Source organism: Equus asinus, chromosome 2 (assembly GCF_041296235.1).
Source record: "Equus asinus isolate D_3611 breed Donkey chromosome 2, EquAss-T2T_v2, whole genome shotgun sequence".
NCBI lineage: Eukaryota > Metazoa > Chordata > Mammalia > Perissodactyla > Equidae > Equus > Equus asinus.
In genome coordinates, this window is record NC_091791.1 from 136,044,765 (window position 1) to 136,052,631 (window position 7,867).

Genomic DNA, 7,867 nt, shown 5'->3' on the forward strand with positions numbered 1-7,867 from the left:
AAACAAACAAGGAATTATGAAACTAAAATAGGAATAAATGCAACAAGAACATAAGGATATGAAAAAGAGCTTATCAGAAATTCTGGAAAATAAAAAGTCCTGAGAGCTTTAAAAAGGGCATCTCTCTCCCTCTGGAGTTTGAAGCGCAAAGGCGGTGGCCTGCCTCCGAGGTCAGTTTTTGTTTTCTCTTGTTTACTTTTGCGGGCTAAACTTCTCCAGCTGCTCTAACCATTCTTCATATCTCAAGGTTCCCAGGCCCCAAACTGGCTCTAAGAACTAGACCCTCACTTCCTATCCTCTGGACAGTTAACATTTTTACCAGTTGAATCACAGCATTGGTTCATAATGAATTTGTGGTCAGCAATCAAGTCTTTTTTTTTTTTTTACATAAATGTTATAGTCAAATCCAGCTTCCCTTCCATATCATGTACTTGCAAAATTGATTTAACATATAGCTCTGTTAACCTTTATCTTATTGGTTTCGAGTTAGTATTTCTATGGTATTTAATCTAAATTCTGGTTTTGGCTATATCATAAACCTTTTGACTTTCATATCTTCTTCCAATAAGACAGGCAAAACTTCTGTCTCATTCAAAGTATTGAATAGGGCTGGACCTCAGATAGAACCCACTGGTACACCAGTAGGAACCTCTCTCCAGGGGGTCAGAGGTCCCGTAGCCAGTACTCTTTTGAGATGGTTGTTCATACAGCTGGGAGCCTGTCATTGCTATTCTGAGACTCGGAGGTAGTACTTTTGTTTCCTCTCCTGAATATTTTCCTTTGTACTTTTGACCTCAGGTTCTTTTAAGGCTTTTGCAGAACCCTACTTTTAATCATCCAACACATATTTATGGGTATCTGCTCTTTGCTAGACAAAGTTGTTGCTGAGGTTATAATGGTGACTCAAAACAGACATGGTCTCAGCCCTCCTGGAACTTACAGGCCGGAGGGTAAGAAAGTCATGAGTCAAATAAACACAGAAACAAATGTAAAATCCCGCTGTAGTAAGTGCTGAGAAGGAGAGATGCATAGTGCGTTGAGAGGCTATTATTGTGAGGTTTGATTTAGTCTGGGAGATCGGGAGAGGTTTTCCTAATTAAGTGAAGGTAGATCTAAGACCTTGGGCAGAAAGAGAGAGGAAGTGTTCCATGCAGAGGAATCAGCGAGTGCAGAGACTGTGGTGGGAGGGAGGAGGTTTCACTTACGGAATTAAGAGATGGCCATGGCGGCTGCCATGGAGACCTAAGGCGAGTGAGGTAAGAGATGAGGCTAGGAAGTGACTATTCGGGACCTCCTCCCCGGCTATTTCTTTGGAAGAAGGAATACTCTTCTGGAGCTGCTTCTGGACACAAGTTCTGTTCAACTATATCTCAGTATAGTATATACTATATTATAATATGTAGTATTGTGAAATACTATTTGTTTGCTTGGGTTAACATTTCAAAATTCATTACTCATACCCTGTGCTTTGGTGTGTCGACATCAGAGGTCATAAATATTACTGTTAATCAGCTTCTTGCCGCACCTTCTAACGTCAAGAATTACTAAGTACTTCCTCCTTAATGCTGCTACTTGGTCACAATTGTTCCTCACACTATGTGATTTTAAAGTTTTATTTGGGTGGTTTATTTTTTTATCCCTAAAATTTAGATGAGGGTACATTCATTTTGGATAGTAACTTGGGAGTAACTATTAACTATCAAAAAATGCTTATAACTCATGACCCACAACACCACTTTTAGGTTATATATTCTAGAGCTGCGTTTTTCAAAGTATGGCCCTTGGACCACCATCATTAGCATCACCTGAGAACTCTTTGGAAATGCCAATGCTCCAGGTCCCACCCAGCTCTACTAAGTCAGAAACTCTAAGAGTGGTGCCCTACAATCTGTGATTTTAAAAGCCCACTAGCTGATTCTGATACAGGCTAAAGTTTGAAAACTACTACTCTAAAGAAGTATCTGCACACATTGCATCAGATAACTTTTGCTGTAAAACAAGAACTATTTATTTAGCTCACAGTTTTCCAGGTTGGCAACTTGGGCTAGACTCAGCGAGGCAGTTCTTCTGATTTCCTCTGGCCTCAGTCATTGTCAGCAGTCTGCTGCTGGGTTAGTTGGGGGCTGGCTGGGGTAGGTTGCCCTCAGCTGACACAGCTCAGTTCTGTCCTGTCTGGTCTCTCTTTCTCCAACAGGGTTGCCTGTGCTTGTTCACCTGATGGCTGGACAGAGATCCAAGAGAGAGAAGGCAGAAGCATTCAAGACCTCTTGAGGCCTAAGCTTGGAACTGGCACACTGTCACGTCTGCTGCATTCTATTGGCCAAATTAAGTCCAAAGTCATCCTAGATTTAAGGGGAAGAGAAAAGGATTTTACCTGTTGATGAGAAGAGCTACAAACTCTCATTGTAAAGTGTATGGATATAGGGAGGGTGGAGAATTGTGACCCTTTTTTACAGTCTTCCACACGTGTGCATATAGAAATAATACACGACTGTTTATTGCAGCATTTTTTATAATAACAAAACATTGGAAACAACCTAAACACCCTTCACTAAGGGAATGGGCAAGTTGTGGCACATCCATACCATGGAATACTGTGTATCCATTGAAAGGAATGAGCTAGGTCTCTTTCTGGGCCGACTAGAAGAAATATAAAGCAAAACTTTTTTTTTTTTTAATAAAAAAAGACAACTGAAGAGCAGTTTGTACAGAATAATACCATTTATATATTTTTAAAACCTACACAGCATTACGTATTTTTGATGGGTACATGTATAGGCTTGTAGAGGTATTTTAGAAGGTCTAGAAGCACACACACCTGACTTACAGCAGTGATTGCTCTTGGGGAGTGAGGGAGGAGGCAAGAATTCAAAGTGGTGGTTGGAGAGGATTTTAGCTTCATCTGTTAGGTTATTTTTTTCAAAAAAGAATACATATGTATTCTATGAAATTAAAATTAAAAAAATAAAACATAAATTTGGTTGGAAGCCCATTTCAGGGTAAGTCTCTTGTCTGACACATTCTTCCAGGTCTTTATGAGATTCTGTCGTTCACTCAACCACATTTAGTGAAGACTGCTGTGATCTATGCACTGTACTGGGTGCTAAGGGCACTCAATCCTTTGTCAGGTTCCCACCATTTTAGTCTCTAATCAGTTTCTTACCCATATCTTCAAAGTCTTTGGCAAGAAATTCCAGGTTTTTTCTGACCGCATTATGGATTCCCATGTGTATCAGCAGAAACGGGCTGTGACTGGTGGGCTATTACTGTATCTGGATCTGGGAAGATGCATGCCTCCCAGTGAACCTTGTCAAGATTAAACGTGGCGGATGTCACCCCTTAGCAAGGATCACATACTGTTTTAACACTGCCATTCATTTTTATCCCATCCCTATACCCTCTTGCAAAACCCCTTCCTAGCTTGTTTCCAAAGCTTTTATTGAGCAGAGGACAGAGCGTCATATGACCTGTTCATTCTTGCCACAAATGATTGGATGACAGGTAAACCCCTACCCAGGGTCAGCCAAATTGGATTTTCTCTCCCAGAACTTTTTAACGGTGGTACAGGAATTTTGATCAGCCTTTCTTGAGTGTTTGGGCTGATGGATCCTGGAGGACCAGATGGCCACCTTTTTCCTCAAGTATTGAGAAATAGAGAAAGCTGGTCTGCAGAGAAGAGAATGAGACAGATGTGCATAGATGAGAGGCCATATAATTAGTTAGTTAGACAGACGGTTAATTAAGAATCAGAGCTGCTTTAGTTTGATGGCTTAGGTTCCAGCTTTCAGCTCACCTGCCCCCCAGTACACTTCCTGTTTGGGGCATGTCTGTAAGAATTCCTTTAAACATTCCAATAATCTCCCCAATTCTTCTTTCAGTTTTTTCAAAATTAATCTGAATGGGTTTCTGTTACTTCTAATCAAATAATCCTTCACTATAGCACCATCACAAAGTATGTCTTCTATGTGAGGTGGAAACCTATGCCTTCATGCCAGAGCCTGCAAATCTATGTGAACACATTACATTCTCTTGAATACCTGGAATTACACTCTGTATGGAAAAAGTCTCATATAAGGGGATAGCTTTGATAGGTTAGAATTTATTACTCACTTTCTCTATTTTCACATTTTTCCACTTCTAAGTAATCTATGGGTCAAAAAGGAAGCCTCAAGGAAAATTTAAAGGATACATTGAATTGAATGAAAGTGAAAATACAGCATATTAAAATTTATGGAGCACAGATAAAGCAGCACTGAGAGAGAAATTTACAGCACTAAATTATATAAATTGGGAAATGGTGTACATTAGGAAAGAGTAGAGGTCTCAAATCAATAGTCTAAGCTCCTATCTAGGAAAAAACAGAGCAAAATAAACCCAAAGCAGCAGAAGAAAGGAAATAATAAAGAGCATATATCAATGAAATTTAAAACAAAAACAATAGAGAGAATCAATGAAACAAAGGGCTGGTTCTTCAAAAAGATTGATAAACTTGACACAACTTAACCAAAATATAATTTGAATAGCTTTATAACTACTAAGAGGATTGAATTTATAATTTAACACCCCTGCCCCCCCAATGAAATCTCTAGGCCCGGATGGTTTTACTGGAGAATTCTAACAAACATTTAAACAAGAATTAGCACCAGTTCTCTACAATCTTTCCCAGAAAATAGAAGAGGAGGGAACACCTTCCCATAGTATAACCCTGATACCAAAATCAGACAAAGACACTACAAAAAAAGATAGAAAGTTACAGCCCAATACCTCTCATGAATATAGACTTACAGATTCTTAACAAATACTACCAAATAAAATTCAGCAGTACATAAAAAGAATTATACTCTGTGACCAAGTGAGGTTTATTCCAAGGATTGAAGCTTCGTTTAATATTTTAAAAAATCAACCAACAGAATCTACCATATTAACAAGCTAAAGAAGAAAAATCACATAATGATATCAATTGATGTAGAAAAATTATTTGATAAAAGTCAACAGCTTTTCATAATAAAAACTCTCAGGGGCCTGCCTGGTGGCACAGCAATTAAGTTCACAACTCCGCTTCAGTGACCCTGGGTTCGCCAGTTTGGATCCTGGGTGCGGACATGGCGCTGCTCAGCAGGCCATGCTGTGGCAGGCATCCCACATAGAAAGTAGAGGAAGACGGGCACAGATGTTAGCTCAGGGCCAGTCTTCCTCAGCAAAAAGAGGACAATTGGTGGCAGATGTTAGCTCAGGGCTAATCTTCCTCAAAAAAAAAAAACAAAAAACAAACAAACCAGAAACCTCTCAGAAACATAGGAATAAAGAGGAACTTGGTCAACTTGATAAAGAGCATCTCTGTCTCTAAAAACTACAGTTAACTTATATTTAATGGGAAAGACTGAATGCTTTCCCCTAAGATTAAGAATAAGGCAAGTATGTCCATTTTCACTACTCTTGTTCAACATAGTGCTGGAAATTCTAGCCAGTAAGATAAGGCAGAAAAGGAAATAAGAAGCACATATATTATAAGGGAAGAGGTAAAACTGTTCCTATTTATAGATAATCTGAATGTATAGGTAGAAAACCTCACAGGAATCTTTAAAGACAAACAAACAAAACCTCCTGGAACTAATAAGTGAGTTCAGCAAGGTCATAGCATATAAGAAAAGCATAAAAATACCAATTGTATTTCCATATGCCAGCAATGAACACTTGGACACCAAAATTTTAAATGCGATACCATATTTTATCACTCAAAAATATCCCACCATATTTAGGTGTAAATCTAACAAAATATGTGCAGCACTGGTATACTGAAAACTACACAACAATGATGAAAGAACTCAAAGAAGATCTAAATAAATGGAGAGACATACCATATTCATGGATTGGAAGACTCAACATAGTAAAGATGTCAATTCTCCACAAACTGATATACAGGTTTAACACAATTCCTATTAAAATCCCTGCAAGATCTTTTTATAGATATAGACAAGAACGTATTAAAATTTTTATGGAAAGACAAAGAAACCAGAATAGCTAAAACAATTTTGAAAAGAAGAATAAAGTGGGAGAAATCAGTCAACCTGATTTCAAGACGTATTATATAACACAGTGATCAAGACTGTGTAGTACTGGCAGAGGAACAGACATATAGACCAGAGGAATAGAATAGAGAATGTAGAAATAGACCTACACAAATATGTCCAACTGATTTTTGACAATGGTGCAAAAGTAATTCAATGGAGGAAAGATAACCTTTTTAACAAACTGTATTGGAACAATTCAACATTTATAAGCAAAAAAAATGAGCCTCAATCTAAGTCTCACATAAAATTTAACTCAAAATGGATCACACACTTAAATGTGAATGTAAAACTATAAAACTTTTAGAATAAAGCTTAGGAGAAAATCTTTGGGGTCTGGGGCTATTGAAAGAATTCTTAGACTTGACACCAAAAGCATGACCCATAAAAGGAAAATTAATATATTAGACTTAAAAATTAAAAACTTTTATCTGAGAAAGACTCTCATAATAGGATGAAAAGATAAGCTACAGAGTGGGAGAAAATATTTGCAAACCACATATCCAAGAAAGGACTAGCATTTAGAATATTTTAGGAGCTCTCAAAACTCAACAGAGAAAAGAACAAACAATATAATTAGAACATGGCCAGAAGACATGAAGAGACATCTCACTGAAGAGGATATACAGATGTCCAAAAAACACATGAAAAGATGTTCAAAATCATTTCCATAGGTAAATAAAAACTAAAATTACAGTGGAATATTACTACACATCTGTTGAAATGGCAAAAATAAAAAATAGTGACAACACCAAATGATGGCGAGGATGCAGAGAAGCTGGATCACTTATGCATTGCTGGAAGGAATGTAAAATGGAACAGCCATTCTGGAAAATAGTTTTGTGGTTTCCTAAAAAAACAAACCATATGACCCAGTATTTGCAATTCTGAGCATTAAGCCCAGAGAAATGAGGACTTATGTTCATACAAAAGCCTGTACATGAATATTTATACCAGCTTTATTCATATGGTCCAGACTGAAAGCAACCCAGATGTCCTTCAGCTGGTGAATGGTTAAACAAACTGTGTTACATTCCTACCATGTAATACCTCTCAGCAAAGAAAGGAAAGAACTATTGATATACACAGCAACCTGGATGAATCTCCAGAGAATTATGGTGAGTGAGACAAGCAATTCCCAAAGATATGTAGCTGTATGATTCCATTTATATAACATTCTTGAAATGACAACCTTATAGAAACGGAGAACAGACAAGTGTTTGCCGGGTGTTAAGGAGAGGGAAATGGATGTTGCTTTAAAAGGGCAATATGAGGGATCCTTGTGATGATGGAGCTTTTCTGTATCTTGATTGCATCAATTGTCAGTATCCTGGTTGTGAAATTTTACTATAGTTTTGCAAGATTATCCATGGGGAAAACCAGATAAAGGGTACACAGGATCTCTCTGTCTTGTTTCTTAGAACTGCATGGGCATCTACAATTATCTCAAAATAAAAAGTTTATTTAAAAATAAAAGATGCAGTATGAACCAGGATGAATACTCTGAAGCTCAAGCTCTGTTTAGCCACATGAGAAAGTCCAGACTCTTGTGGTTAGCTAGGCATGTGGATAACCTATTGAGAAAAACTGTTTTCTTGTTTTTTCCGGAAAAAAAAGCAGCCCACAAAGGAATAAACCACATTTCCTCCCCTGCCAAGAGGGCAGCCAGGACTCTGAGTCCCCAGGGGGTAGTTAACAACCTTAACTGGTCCATTTGAGAGGTCTCAACCCACCGGAGAGCAAACAGAGACGGTTTTGTCTTGCCCAGCTATCTGCTTTGCTTCGCCAAATCCCTTTCC